Here is a 15,533-nt window from a genome sequence, read left to right on the forward strand (position 1 = left end):
TCGGCTCGACCCCAACCCTGGGCCTGGCCAGGCCCCGACATCGAGGCACCACCATCCACCCAGGGGGTGAAGAGACCACTTGGCAGGTCAATGGGAGAAGGAGTGTCAATGGCTCCCCTCCGCCAGGTGTCGATCGCCCCCGGCCTCCCCGGGCGCTGGCTCCACCCCCTGCTGGGTGTCTGGACTCCCTCATCCCGGACCTCCCGACCTCCGAGTGCGAGGGTCCGGACATCAAAGGAGACCAGACCTATAACTGGGGCAGCTCCAGAGCAGGAAGTTAGTTGTATCTTGGAGTCGAGAGACACCGTGAGGAACTCATCCTTAAAGGCCTGCTGGCGCTGCAGCAGCCTTTTCTTGTGAACCATCTTCGAAGCTTTCTGGCGCTGCCGCGGCCCTCTGCAACGTGAACCATCGTCTTGGCCTGCTGGCGCTGCCGCGGCCTTTCTCGTCGTGCACCATCTTCGTAGCCTGCTGGCGCTGCCGCGGCCCTCCTTGTTGTGAACCATCGTCCTAGCCTGCTGGCGCTGCCGCGGCTCTTGTTGCTGTGAACCATCGTCCTAGCCTGCTGGCGCTGCCGCGGCCCTCCTCGCTGTGAACCATCGTCCTAGCCTGCTGGCGCTGCCGCGGCCCTCCTCGTTGTGAACCATCGTCCTAGCCTGCTGGCGCTGCTGCGGCTCTCGTTGCTGTGAACCATCGTCCTAGCCTGCTGGCGCTGCTGCGGCCCTCCTCGCTGTGAACCATCGTCCTAGCCTGCTGGCGCTGCCGCGGCTCATCTTTGGGGACCCCCAAGCTCGAGGATTGAGAGCTTCCCTCTTACCGCACCTGTACCGGACCGGTACTAAGACTGTCCCGCTACCCCTTTTCCCTACAGAGACTAGAATTGGCAGGATCCTCGTATCCTGGTTCCACTGTATCGTTATCACCTTGCCTCAAGATTTGTATATAAAGTGTGTTGAACTCATCATTGTGTGGTGTCCATCTGTGGGGGGGAAGTTACTTGTCTGTACGATCGCCGGAGACGGCCCTCACCGGAGGCCTCTCCCCCTGTACTCGGCCGACCCTTCGGGTCCCCGTCTAACATTGGTGGCCAGCGGCGCGATCCGAACCAACGCATAATCGTACAGAGAGTAACTCACCCCACGACACACAATCACCATGACAACAAAAGAGAGCGGAAACACGGAAAAATTCCAGATGGAAAAACTAGAAGAATACAGCCACAGAGAACTAAAACAATTCTGCATAGAACTGGGCATTGCTACCACAGGACTGAGCACGAAAGAGGACTTCAAACACGCCCTGGAAGCTTGGGCAGAGACGGGTACGGCCGTACCCCAAAACCAAAGCCTCGAGACAACCGAAACAAGCACCGCGCCGACAGAAGAGAGAAGACCGGTTCCCTCGCCAGAGGAGGCCCGAGAACGAGAAAAGAGCAGGCTCCACGAATTGGAACTAGCTCGACTTCGATTAGATGGAGAACTCAAATTGGCGGAACAAAAAATAACTTTGGAACACTTACGGCTCTGAGAGGAGCGAGAAGAAAAACAAAGGCAGAGAGAGTTAGAAGAGAAAAAGCTAGCCTACGAGCATGAGCGCAACTTGAAGGAACTAGAGATTCGGAGGCAGAACAAAGATCTCGGGGTCCCCGGGCACCCGAGCCCCCCTGTCACTACGGACCCCAAGGTCCACATCCCCAAGGATGTCGTCAGAGAATATTAGCAGAACGATGATATCCAGCAATGGTTCAAAGCCTACGAGGTAGCCATGACCTCCCACCGGATTCCCCGGAGAGACTGGGGAGCCGGGTTATGGGGGAGGTTTGTCAACGAAGGGCGAGACGCCCTACTGCAACTCCCGGACCATCAGATGACATCCTACGACCACATGAAAGCCGCCCTCCTCACTCGATACGGACTCACGCCCGAGATGTACCTCCAGAGGTTCCGCGACTGCAAACGGATCCCGGGTACGACTTGGGTGGAGTACGTAAACTTCTTTAGCCGAGCCTTCGAGGGGTGGATCAAGGGCAGCAAGGTGACCACTTACGAGCAACTCTTTGACCTTATTGTGTAGGAGCACCTTTCTAACAACTGCTTCGTCGAGCTCAGGCAGCACCTCCTTGACAGCAAGCTGACTGAACCTCGGCAACTCGCCGCCGAGGCTGACCGATGGGAAAGCACCCGAGTTTCCAGAAACGGGCCCAGCGAACAGAACAGAGCCGCCCAAGGGTTCCATCGCCCCCGAGGGGGAGGAGGAGGCCAGGGTCGGGGCAGAGACACCGTCCCAGTGACTCCCGCCAGCAACACCCGCCCCCGGCCGGCAGGGGGAACCCCCCGATGCGACCAGGTTTCCGCGCCAACGTTACCTGCCACCGATGCCAGCGACCCGGCCACTACGCCAATGATCCCAACTGCCCGAAGAACCAGAGCCCTATGCCCCGCCAGGCCGCAGCCGCCGCCCTGGGAGAAGAGCAAACCCAAGAAGACACTGAAGAGTACGAGCCAGACCAGCCCGAATGGGAACCAGCCGCCATGTCCCTGGTCTGCCTAGGGGAAAGAGACTTGATTCCGCGGGCACCCCTTCCCGCCAACACGCAGAAGTACAGCCAGTGGGTCAACATTAATGGGCACCGGGCTGAGGCCCTCCGCGACACCGGGGCCAGTGTGACCGCAGTCCGCTGCCATCTGGTGACCCCGGACCAGATCTTGCCAAATATCCTTTGCCCCGTACGGTCGGCCGACAACTCAGAAAGCCTATGTCGGATGGCCTGCGTCCCCTTCGAGTGGGGAGGAGTATCCGGAATGCTGAAAGTAACTGTCCGCGATGATGCCCCCGTGGACTGCCTCCTGAGGAACGACCTCGAAAGTTCCCTCTGGTCCGCCGTCGAGAGAAGAGAGCACCTGGGGATGCTGGGCCTCCATGAATGGGTCTGCGTAACGACCCGGTCCATGGCCGCCCGCGCCATCCCCAGTCCCGAAGAACCCGAATGGCCAGAGCCTCCTCCCCCGATCGTCCAAGAGGGAGCCACCCTGGAAACCAGTTCGCTGGAACCCAGCGAAGGAGGACTCGATCGGCTCCAGGGCCTTCCCGAACTGGCCCAGTGGCGTCAAGAGGGTGGCCCCACCCAGGAACAATTCCGACAGGAGCAGAGAACCTGTCCTTCCCTCGAGGGACTCCGGCAGCAAGCCCTCGCCCAGAGCGCAGGAGACGCCTCGGGGGCCCACTGGATTTATTGGGACAATGACCTGCTCTACAGTGAGCAAAAGATTGCTGAGCTGGGGGCCAGCCGGGTGCTGGTGGTCCCCCTCCGCTTCAGAGACTTCCTCTTGAACCTAGCACACGATGTGCCCCTTGCCGGACACCTTGGACAAGACAAAACGTACAGCCGCCTGGTGACCCACTTCTACTGGCCCAAAATACGGAATGATGTATCCAACCACTGCCGGGCCTGCCCAACCTGCCAGGCCAGCGGGAAGAGCGGCCGAAAGATCAAAGCACCCTTGCAGCCTTTCCCCATCGTCACCACCCCGTTTGAACGGGTGGGAATAGACATTGTGGGGCCCCTGGACCCCCGAACAGCACAAGGGCACCGGTTCATCCTAGTCCTGGTGGACCACGCCACCCGCTATCCCGAGGCCATCCCTCTTCGGACCGTGACGGCGCCCGTGGTAGGCCGAGCCCTGATGGGGATCTTCTCTCGGGTGGGCTTCCCCCAGGAAGTTGTCAGCGACAGGGGCACGAACTTTATCTCTAAATACATGAAGTCTCTCTGGCAACAGTGCGGGTCACCTACAAATTCACGACCCCATATCACCCGCAAGGAAATGGACTGGTCGAGCGGTTTAACCGCACCCTCAAGGGGATGATCATGGGCCTAGAAGAACCCCTACGTCGCCAATGGGATGTGCTGCTCCCGTGCCTCCTGTTCGCCTACCGAGAAGTCCCCCAGAAATCCCTGGGCTTCAGCCCATTCGAACTCCTGTATGGACACCCCGTCCGGGGTCCCCTCAGCCTGGTCAAAGAAGGGTGGGAGGTGGCCCCCCAGAAGACTCCTCCGGATGTATACAAGTACCTCCTGACCCTCCGCAACCAGACCCGGCGATTCAGGGAACTCGCCAAGGCCAACCCTGAAGCCAGTCAGAAGGACATGAAGAAATGGTATGATCAGCATGCCTCCTCCATCGAGTTCGAGCCGGGACAACAAGTCTGGGTGATGTCCCCGGTTGAACCCTGCGCCCTACAGGACAAATGGACAGGGCCCTTCAAGGTGGTAGAGCGCAAGGGGCCCGTCACCTACCTGATCGACATGGAGTCCCCCCGGAACTCCCTACGGGTCCTCCACGCCAACAGACTCAAACCCCACTTCGTACGCTCAGAACTCAGCCTCCTGATAGCTACCGATAGTGGGACGGAAGAAGACTCCGAGCCCCTTCCTGACCTACTGAGGACACTCGAGCAGGACGGCTCGGTGGAAGGTGTCAGACTCTCCAATGCCTTATCCCCAGAGCAACGCCAAGACTGTCGAGATCTCCTGCTACAATTCGCAGACCTGTTTTCTCTCATCCCCGGAGTCACCCCCTGGTGCCTTCACGACGTGGACACCAGGGATAGCCCCCCTATTCGACACAGGGCGTACCGAGTGCCAGATCGAGTGCGCGCCTGCATCCAGAACGAAGTTTCCAAAATGCTGGCCCTAGGGGTGATCGAGCCGTCTGACAGCCCCTGGGCCAGCCCAGTCGTACTGGTCCCCAAGGCTGCCGCCCCGGGCGTGGCCCCCGAGCTCCGGTTCTGTGTGGACTATCGGGGCCTGAACGACGTTACCAGAACCGACGCTCACCCCATCCCCCGGGCAGATGAACTGATTGACCGCATGGGGGCCGCCCGCTACCTGAGCATCTTCGATCTAACAGCGGGCTACTGGCAGATCGGCATCACCCCCGGGGCCCAAGAGCAATCCGCCTGCTCTACCCCGAATGGCCACTACCACTTCAAGGTGATGCCATTCGGCATGAAAAACACCCCAGCTACCTTCCAGAGACTCGTGAACCAAGTACTGGCGGGCCTCGAAGAATTCAGCGCCGCCTATCTAGACGACATTGCTGTATACAGTCGCCACTGGGCAGACCACCTCCACCACCTCCGAGAGGTCCTGCACGCCAGGCCGGGCTCACCATCAAAGCCAGCAAATGCCAGATTGGCCAAGGGTCCGTGACCTACCTGGGACACCAAGTGGGGAGCGGTCTGGTGGCCCCCCTCCAGCTCAAGATCGCTGCCATCCAGGCCTGGCAACCACCTGTCACCCAAACCGAGGTCCGAGCCTTCCTGGGGCTCACCGGGTACTACCGGCGGTTTGTAAAGGACTATGGCAGCATTGTGGGGCCCCTCACAGAACTCACACCCAAGAAGAACCCCAAAACCGTCAACTGTACTCCGGACTGTCAAGCGGCCTTTGAGAAACTGAAGGCCGCCATGTACACCGCCCCCGTGCTCCAGGCCCCCGACTACAGCCGGGAGTTCATAGCGCAGACGGACGCCTCAGATCACAGCATTGGGGCCGTCCTCTCTCAACTCAACACCGAGGGCATCGATCAGCCAGTGGCCTTCATCAGCCGACGCCTGCTGGCCCGAGAACAGCGCTGGAGCACCATCGAGCGCGAGGCCTTCGCCGGGGTATGGGCCCTCAAGAAGCTCCGGCCCTATCTCTTCGGTATCCACTTCCGGGTGCAGACAGATCACCGACCCCTGCAATGGCTGATCCAGATGCGGGGGGTGACCCCAAAACTGCTGCGATGGTCCATCTCCCTACAGGGGATGGATTTCACTGTGGAACATCGTCCAGGCCAAGACCACGCCAACACAGATGGCCTGTCACGCTTTTTCCGCCTCGGCGAGGAGAGTACCCAAGAGGATGGGTGACTCTCCCTGCCTTCAGCTGGGGGGACGCATGTTGGACAGGCCTCGGGGAAGGCCCGCTCCCTCCCCGCACGACGGGGACCAGACCCCTGCTTTCCCTGTATCCCCGACAAGAACCACCCCGGCAACCCGCGGGGGCAACCCACGACCCGTCCACAACTGAACTCCAGACCCCGAACACCCCGGTATCGGCTGGCCCGGGCCCCCGTCAGCACCACTGCCCCGGCCCAGCCGCCATCTTTGGACCCTACGTAACAAGGCCGCGTGGCCTCGGCTCGACCCCAACCCTGGGCCTGGCCAGGCCCCGACATCGAGGCACCACCATCCACCTAGGGGGTGAAGAGACCACTTGGCAGGTCAATGGGAGAAGGAGTGTCAATGGCCCCCCTCCGCCAGGTGTCGATCGCCCCCGGCCTCCCCGGGCGCTGGCTCCACCCCCCTGCTGGGTGTCTGGACTCCCTCATCCCGGACCTCCCGACCTCCGAGTGCGAGGGTCCGGACATCAAAGGAGACCAGACCTATAACTGGGGCAGCTCCAGAGCAGGAAGTTAGTTGTATCTTGGAGTCGAGAGACACCGTGAGGAACTCATCCTTGAAGGCCTGCTGGCGCTGCCGCGGCCTTTTCTTGTGAACCATCTTCGAAGCCTGCTGGCGCTGCCGCGGCCCTCTGCAACGTGAACCATTGTCTTGGCCTGCTGGCGCTGCCGCGGCCTTTCTCGTCGTGCACCATCTTCGTAGCCTGCTGGCGCTGCCGCGGCCCTCCTCGTTGTGAACCATCGTCCTAGCCTGCTGGCGCTGCCGCGGCTCTCGTTGCTGTGAACCATCGTCCTAGCCTGCTGGCGCTGCCGCGGCCCTCCTCGCTGTGAACCATCGTCCTAGCCTGCTGGCGCTGCCGCGGCCCTCCTCGTTGTGAACCATCGTCCTAGCCTGCTGCCGCGGCTCTCGTTGCTGTGAACCATCGTCCTAGCCTGGTGGCGCTGCCGCGGCCCTCCTCGCTGTGAACCATCGTCCTAGCCTGCTGGCGCTGCCGCAGCTCATCTTTGCGGACCCCCAAGCTCGAGGATTGTGAGCTTCCCTCTTACCGCACCTGTACCGGACCGGTACTAAGACTGTCCCGCTACCCCTTTTCCCTACAGAGACTAGAATTGGCAGGATCCTCGTATCCTGGTTCCACTGTATCGTTATCACCTTGCCTCAAGATTCGTATATAAAGTGTGTTGAACTCATCCTTGTGTGGTGTCCATCTGTGGGGGGGAAGTTACTTGTCTGTGCGATCGCCGGAGACGGCCCTCACCGGAGGCCTCTCCCCCTGTACTCGGCCGACCCTCCGGGTCCTCGTCTAACACTATGACAACCTATGGGGGGTTGCGGACACTTATCCCCTACAAATAATTGAAAATCCATTTACAAGGTACATTCTCCCCCCGCAGCACACCCACCTTTATCTGTCACGAGGAGTTAGCTCTTCACCATATTGCAGACTTGATAAAACTAGAGCAGATCCTTCTCTGGCACAGAATCTGGTGTAAGGATCAGACAGAGTTGAATAGAGCGATTTTAAAGGTACTTTAAGAATGGAAGGGGCCCTTACAATTTCATGGATTAAATTTGTATGGGATTTCATGGATGATCTGGGACATCCTGAATATTTCTTAACCCCCACATTAATGATGGGGATCTCTAGAAAGGCACTAAAGAATAAGGGCATCCAGCTCCTGGAAGCTAAAAAATATGATAGAGAATCCACAGCCAAAATAATTGTACGACAACACCAATTGCTACGTACTACTGTGGGGATGGAACCCTACCTATCATTTGTTCCAGGGAGGATAGATTTCTCCTTACTTGGAATTATCCACAGATTGTTGACATTTCCTAATATGAATGACTGGTCTCGTATTTTAATTCCGTGCCCTTGGGATGACATTTCTGATCAAACCCCCATGCATCTAGTCCTATTTTATAAATTTTATTCAGAGCAAAGGAAAGTCTGGGTTATACCTTTTTTAAGACAACTTGGGCTCAGACAGCGTCGACAAGCTATGATGATACTCCAACTAATAGCGAACGAGCACATAGCTTGGAGGGTAGCTCAGTTCTTAAAAGTTGCACTGTATATAAGGAAAAGTATTTTATTGGAATAGCTTAGTACGTACAAGCTTTGCTTTTTATAAATGTTAAATTAACTGTACTATTTATATTGTGTAAGTAACATGTTGTGTGTTAAATTATATGTGCTTTTATGACTGTTTTATAATGCAGCTGAATAAAGCTTTCCTTGACTTGACTTTGGCATGTTGATGAAGAACCCCAGCTAATTCAGGAGGTCGGCAGTAGTCTGGAGGTGGAAGACGACAGCCTGGGTTGAGCCCGCCTTCAACAGCCAGTCGTCGAGATAGGGGAAGACTGGAACCCCTGAACTGCGCAGATGAGCTGCGATCACCGCCATAACTTTTGTGAACACCTGAGGGGCGCTGGTAAGGCCAAAGGGGAGCACGGTATACTGAAAGTGCTCGTGGCCTACCGTAAACCGTAGGTAATGCCAGTGGGCCGGCAGGACGGGGATATAAAAATAAGTGTCCTGCAACTCCAACACTACTATCCACTCTCCAGGGTTGAGGGCAGGCAGGAACTGAGCTAGCATCAACATCTTCAACTTCTCCTTCTGTAGGAAGCGGTTGACATTCCTGACATCCAAGATAGGATGCAGGCCTTTGTCCTTATTGGGCACCAGAAAGTACTGGGAATAGCAACCACGACCTACTTCTGGTACAGGAAAGCGCTCAATGGCTCCTTTGGTCAAGAGTGACGAAACTTCTTGTTGTAGAAAGGCCAGATGATCCTCTGACATACTATGGTACAGAGGTGGCATGGATGGAGGGGTAGTCTCGAAGAGGAGGGAGTAGCCCCTTCGGACTATTTGCAAAGCCCACCTGTCCGACGTGATGGTGCGTCAGTGGGGGAGGTGATAGCGAGTCCTGACACCCACTGGTGTTTGGTGGCCCTGAAAGGTCGGACTAGGAGGGTTTGAAGGCTGCTGCAGAGGAGGCTGTGGTGGACTGGCCCGCCCGCAGGCCCCCAGAACCACAACGGTGGCTCCCACGTACCGGCCGCGCAGGGACTGATGGCTGGGCTGTGGCTCTGGGCAGGACGTGGCGGGGCACCCCTTCAGTAGCCACGAAAAGGACGAAAAGCATACTGCGCAGGGTGGGTGGTGGAGAGGCCCAAGGACCTGGCCGTAGCCCAAGAGTTCTTAAACCGCTCCAGTGTGTGGTCTGCCTTGTCGGCAAATTGGCGATGGCCATCAAAGGACATGTCCATAAGAGTGGATTGGACATCCTTCTCAAGTCGATCTCAACCAGGCGTAGCATTGAAGGGCTACCGACGTGGAAACCGTCCTGCCTAGTGAGTCGGTGGTATCCAGCCAATAGCGGATGGTGAACTTCGCTGCGCCTCTCCCTTCGGCAACTGCACGGGAGAGTAAATCCCGGGAATCCTCCGGGCACTGGGGCAGCACTTGCGTTACTGTATCCCACACAGAGTGGGTGTAACGGCCCAACAGAAATGTAGTGTTTACCAACCGCAGTCCCAAACTGGAGGAAGAAAACATCTTCTTCCCAAGATGGTCGAGCATTTTTGATCCCCTGCCAGGTGGTGTGTTAGGGAATGCGCCTTTGAAGGTGAAGGCTTGGACCACCAAGCTCTCAGGAGTGGGGTGTTGGGAGAGGAAAGTTGGGACGGCTGGAGCCGGGAGGTGGCGCTGGGCAATAATCCTATCCACAGGAGCCCGTGCTGGGCCTGGACCAGGTGCCCAAAAGGATGTCGGTGAGAGCTTCATTAAACGGTAGCCTCCCCAGGAGGTTAGTCCTGACTGCTACAGTAGGTAGCTCGAGGCTGAGAGCCTTGGCTGCCCTAAGCAACACCACTGCGTAAGACGCTCCCTCCTCTGTAGCCACGGTAGGAGACTACAACATGCCATGGTCTGGTGAGGTATCCAACCCACTGGCTTCCTCAGTTCCTCTCTCCAGTCCGGTTCATAGCCCAACTGGTCAGTTACAGGGTCTCCCGACAACTCCCAGTTCTCCTCTCCCTCCTCTGGCTGCCAATCTGGCCTAAAAGAGCCAGGGTAGAACAAGGGCACAAAAGTACCCGTCTACGCTGGTCCGGCTCAGTGTCTACATCGGGATGGAGGCCGGGGTCTACGCCGGCTGGGGATACAACTGGCGTCGGCTGCGGCCGTGGTTCCGGTGGATTCAGCGCCAGAGAGGTGTAATAAGGTTGGCATCGAAGACCCAGGGCCCCCAGCCGAGTCTGCGGGGCCCGATGGTGCACCGGTGGAGTCAGGCTACCCAAAGATGACATGCATCGCTTCGTAAAGTTGGTGAAGCTGGGTAGGGGTCGCTCCTGGTCCCGGGAAGGGAGGAAAACTCAGGAGATTACCCTTCGGGCTCTGCAAGCAGAGCCACGGGAGGGGAACCACCCGCATCCCTCCTCGTTGTGGACAACGGACGGGGAGAAGTCGAAGAGCGACTATGCTTTTTCGACTTCTTCCTGTGCTTCGACTTACCGGACCCCAAGTGCGAAGGCTTGGAAGAAGAGTGCTGATGATGATTTCTAGACCTCCTATGCGACCCGGACCTCGAATGGTGCAGAGCAAAATGCCAGGCCTCGATAAGCTTTCAGGAACTCTCCCGCAAAGACTTCGGATTCATGGTCCGGTAGTCGGAGCACAACTTGAGGTCATGGTCTTACGTCAGGCAAAACGGGCACACGTGGTGCGGAACTGTCACTGACATCAGTCGGCTACAGAAACCGCAAGACTTGAAGCCGGGCATCCCCGACGTGCACAGGAGTCAAAGACTTGAAAACGGTGTCGACAAAAGTCATCAAAAAGTCAGTCAAAAAGTGACTGGAGATACCGCTCTCTCCAGGATCACCACCAAGTCTCCCTGCGTCTTCCTCTACCCGCTACAGTACCTCTCTTTAAAAGAACTGTCAGCCAAGTTGCATATGCTTCAGAGTTTGATCTCTTGACGGAGAGTTTCAAATGTCCGCGCGCTAGACGTTTTTGCGCAGGTTTTTTCCCATAGGGGTGACTTTTACGGTCGGTACGGCAGTATTAAATCTTTGTCACGAATGAATTCATATCCAGCCTTTTCAGATATTCCTAAACTATAGGTGGTGCAGTGCCTTAAGGCCTACGAGGATATGACTCAACAATTCCGCCCTCCGGGCGAACGACAACTCCTTATTGCCCTTTGGAAGCCTCATAAAGCTGTCTCCTCACTCACTGTAGCCAGGTGGGTGCGGTGAGTCATGCAAGAGGTGGGCATTGATACGAAACAGTTTGGTGCCCACTCAGCCAGAGAGGCCATGGCTTCTAAAGCCTTTTCTCTAGGAGCACGTTTGGAGGATTTGATGCGGGCCGCGGACTGGTCCTCCGATTCCTCCTTTAAGAGGTTTTATTTTAATCCGGTGGTGGATGTGGGGCGTTTGGTGGTAAGTAAGCTTTGAACTAGCATAATCTGAGCTTCCGGTCCTGACATGACATAGAATCGAAATTTGCCTATCTATTGTAAAGGTAAGTTTCAATTCTATTAAGGACATGGAGGCGAGGATTATCCCACCCGCGGTACTGCCTAGTGCCCCGTATGTGCGTAAGTAACCATTTTTCATTAGTATTTGGACTGTTCAGATGAAGTGTGCTTTGATGGTACTCTTTTTCTCAGTCATACTGTTCGTAATCCTGGTTGGGTTAACATTCGGATGCATTCTTGTTGTTGCAGGGAATGAGGGTGCGAAGCAAGACCAATGAACTTGGCGGGTAGCAGGGCGAAGAAAGAGGAGGAGCAGTCGAGATGGAGTGTCTACTTAGGCTTCATGGACACTGTGGAAGGACTCCTGATGGACTGCGCCCCGTGGACTCATGGCTCCTGTAGTTCTTGGCTGAAGCTGGAAGCGTTTTTTCGCTTTGTTTGGGACTGTTCTTTCCTGGTTTTGGAAAGAAAGTTGTCATTTTGGTGCTTTTCTGGCTGCTGTGGTTTTTTAATTGTAATAAATGCGAAGAAGGAAAAGCATAATCCTCGCCTTCGTGTCTTTAATAGAATTGAAACTTACTGTTACAATAGATAGGCAAATTTCGATTCTCCAAGAGAGGCCTTAGGGCTCTGGGCACTCTCCCACTATAAATGCAGTGTGAAAGTGTGAACACCCTTCCTACACATACTAGGGAATGGTGCTCACCTGATGTTTTTAAACATGTGTCAAGCCTGTCATTGAGGCCCGAGGTGTTAGTGCACTGGCACCACTGGTTGTTTTTAAACCTGTGTCCAGCCTGCCAATGCAGGCCCGTGTGTGTGAAATTGCACTTATGCTCAGGCTGGCCTTGCTACATCTGTAGCCCATGCTGAGGGGACCTTTCGCCGCCACTAGTTCACCCCCAGGGTAAGTCCTGAGGGGTGAAGCAAGTGGTAGGTGAAAGGCAGGGCAGTTACACATGTGTGTACCCTGCACAGGTAGTGAAGAAGATCCATGTGTGCTTTCACTACCTGTTGGGTTTGCTCTTCCCATAAGCCATCATGGGAGAATGGTGAAAATGACTTCTGGCTGCAATAGTGGATTGTAGAGGAGCAGCCTCATAATGTTTCCTATCATTGGATTCACAATGACAAACCCTTTCCTGTTGTAAAGGTGGATATGTCATTATTAGCTGAGAAATGCCACTTCTATTACGTGGGCATTTCTCTGCTCTAAAACCCCTTGTGCACCTTGATTTTGACTCCATCCCATACTGGAAGATGGGGGAGCAACCGCAATAAACATTGGGCATGCAACTGGAGCAACAAACCTCTGCCATTTGAGGGCCTACCTGGATAGATTGGAGGGAGAGGTTTTGAGACTTGACCTCCGGAGCCGGATCATGGCCCCACTAAAGATTAAGATCTGAATTCCACAGCCTCATGGCAGATAGACTGACAGTTAGGGGAGACATCTGTAGTTCAAAGGGAAACCCTCTGAATCATCCCCAGTTTAAAGGCACACTACAGTATAACTATTGGTGCCATACTTCAGTAGGACAGAGATACACTTGTGGGGACGTGGGACAAGGGAACCTGGAACGGCCTGGTGCATTTGCCAGAGGAATCTGTTGTGCACAAGGAGGATTACTGCCATGGGAAGGGACTGTGTGTGCCCTTCCTGAGTAGCGGCTGGCCTGGACTACCTGCTGCTGTGTGACGCCCTGAAGTGTGCTCTCCAAGGGCTTGTTGGCTTGCCTCCTGTTCTTTTGTGGAGGTCTCAGGGACATACAAATCCTCCTGCAAGGGACCCGCACCATCTACCTCTTAAGTGCCCACATTGTCTGCTAGATCCTAACTTGTTGCGCTGTGCGAGCTTGGAACTAAAAACTGTGCTGAGCCCCAAAATCATTGCCCGCATATAAGGAGTGGGGCCCCCTGCATTGTGAGGACCTCAACACACATAAGCGTCTTGCTGGTGGTGAGAGAATTTATGGGTTGCGGGATCCAGCGTGGCCCGCATCATCAATCATGCTGCATCTCTCTCATGTGACACGCTGACTGCATGCTCATTGCGTGCAGTATCTGATTCACGGGGTGTGACCATTGGATGTCAAAGCATACCGTAGTGGTGCCTCATTCTATCTCTTGGGGCACTGCTAAACTTGTGCATGTGTGTGTGACCAGAACAGTGGTTGTGCCTTATTTTCAGGGAGGTATGGAATTTGTAACTCTTTGTATTGATACAGGTATTGTCTGGTGCAACCAGTATCAAATTCCACTGGACGTTGTGCCTCATTTCCAGGGAGGTGCGGAATTTGCAGCTCTTTGTTGTGTGTGACTGGAACCATCTGGTGTGACTAGGAACAACGTGCACCAGATGCTGTGCCTCATTTCCAGGGAGGTACTAAGCTTGAAATTCTTCACTATGTGAGAATGGAATTGTCTGGTGTCACTCATTGTGTTGTATCACTTCGCACCAGATATTGTGCCCGGGCTGCCTGGGTGCTACACTGATCGACGTGTCACAGACAGGGTGCCCTTTTCTTCCATGGGCCCCCCCTGCTACATTCCCCATTGATCGATTGTTCCTTTTGAGCCATCAGTGCGGCGAACCAACTGACCTCTCCTCACCCAGGCCTGACAATATTGTGCTGCCAGGTATTATTGCCCGCAACTGGCCTGGGTATTGAGAGTGACTGACAGGGTTGAATGGATGCTTCTGAGACTATCAGAAGAGGTTTAAGAGACTGCAGAACCACTCCTCCCCCGTGCTTCGTAGAACTGAGCTGGTGCCGGAAGGCCCCTTGTGGAACCCTTTTGAGTGACCGATTATTGCCCTAAGCTCTACATCTGTGGGTGAACTGCCCAAGTGGCGGTAAAACCCCCAACTGATGACTGCTTTCTATATTCAAGTCTTTTTATTTCACCCCTGAAACAGGGAGTATGCATAAGAGTGACGTGTACACAGCGATAAGCCTACAACCCTGAAAGGGCCGGCCGCGTCGAAGAAAATGCATTAGAAAATGTTGACAATGCACACATGTAATAGTATTATACACAGCGTTCTGCCTACAACCCGATAGGAGGGATGCCATGAATGTCAGGAGCCCGACGAATCATATCTGCCAGTGACTCAATTGCCAAGGCAAATAATAAAGGCGAGAGCGGATAGCCCTGCCTGGTTCCTCTCCCTATATTAAACGGCTCAGTGAGCTGCCCGTTCACTCGAATCCTGGCCCGTGGTGCAATGTAAGGTGCCATAATCCTAGTGACCATCTTCGGGCCGAGCCCTATCTTGTGGAGGACCGCCCGGAGGAAGGACCAATCCACTCGGTCGAACGACTTTTCGGCATCTAACAAGAGGAGGCAGGCTGGGATCTGCCAGTGATGGGCCTTCCCTACAAGATGCGCCACCCTTCACACGTTGACGGCCCCCTGTCGGTCGTGGATGAAACCCACCTGATCAGGGTCTATCAGGCCCGGCATATGGGGGTCCAATCGCCTGGCCAGCAACTTGGTGTATATTTTAAAGTCGGTGTTTAGTAAAGCTATCGGGCGGTACGACGTGCACATTGTGGGGTCCTTCCCAGGCTTCAAGATTAAAGCGATTTCGGCCAATCCCATGTCGGGGGACGGCCCCTGCTCTTCAGTAAAAGAGTTATAGAGCCGGAGAAGGTAAGGCCCGAGTTGCGCCTGGAACATGCGATAGAAGGAAAGAGGGAGCCCATCGGGCCCCGGTGTTTTCCCCAGTTGGAGCTCCTGGATAGCTGAGGCTATCTACTCCTGCGTGATCGAGTCCTCCAGGAGCTCCGCAAAACGGGGGTGCAGTGTCGCCCCACCGTACTGCCCCAGCACTTCCTCCACCAGCTCAGGAGGCGGTTTCTCCTCCGAGTATAGTGATATGTAGTCCCTGAAAGCCTGGCATTTATCCTTCGCCGCCGAGACCCTGGTCCCATTCGGCAGTTGAACGTTCGCTATATGTGCTTTAGCGGCTCTGGCCCTCAATCTCCTCGCCAATAGTCTCCCCACCTTGTCCCCCCCTTCGAAATATTTCTGTTTTAGAGCCAACAGGGAATTTTCTGCCCTATTGGTGTGCAACAT

General features: G+C 55.4%; 1 protein-coding gene across 3 annotated transcripts in view; it reads right to left on the reverse strand.

The window, feature by feature from the left end:
• Positions 1-15,533, reverse strand: part of ARHGAP32 (Rho GTPase activating protein 32) — a 1,359,293-nt gene that overhangs the window by 592,903 nt on the left and 750,857 nt on the right. The gene's annotated exons all lie outside the window — the stretch shown is intronic.

The sequence above is a fragment of the Lissotriton vulgaris genome, chromosome 2_1 (genome assembly GCF_964263255.1).
Source record: "Lissotriton vulgaris chromosome 2_1, aLisVul1.2, whole genome shotgun sequence".
Taxonomy (NCBI): Eukaryota; Metazoa; Chordata; class Amphibia; order Caudata; family Salamandridae; genus Lissotriton; species Lissotriton vulgaris.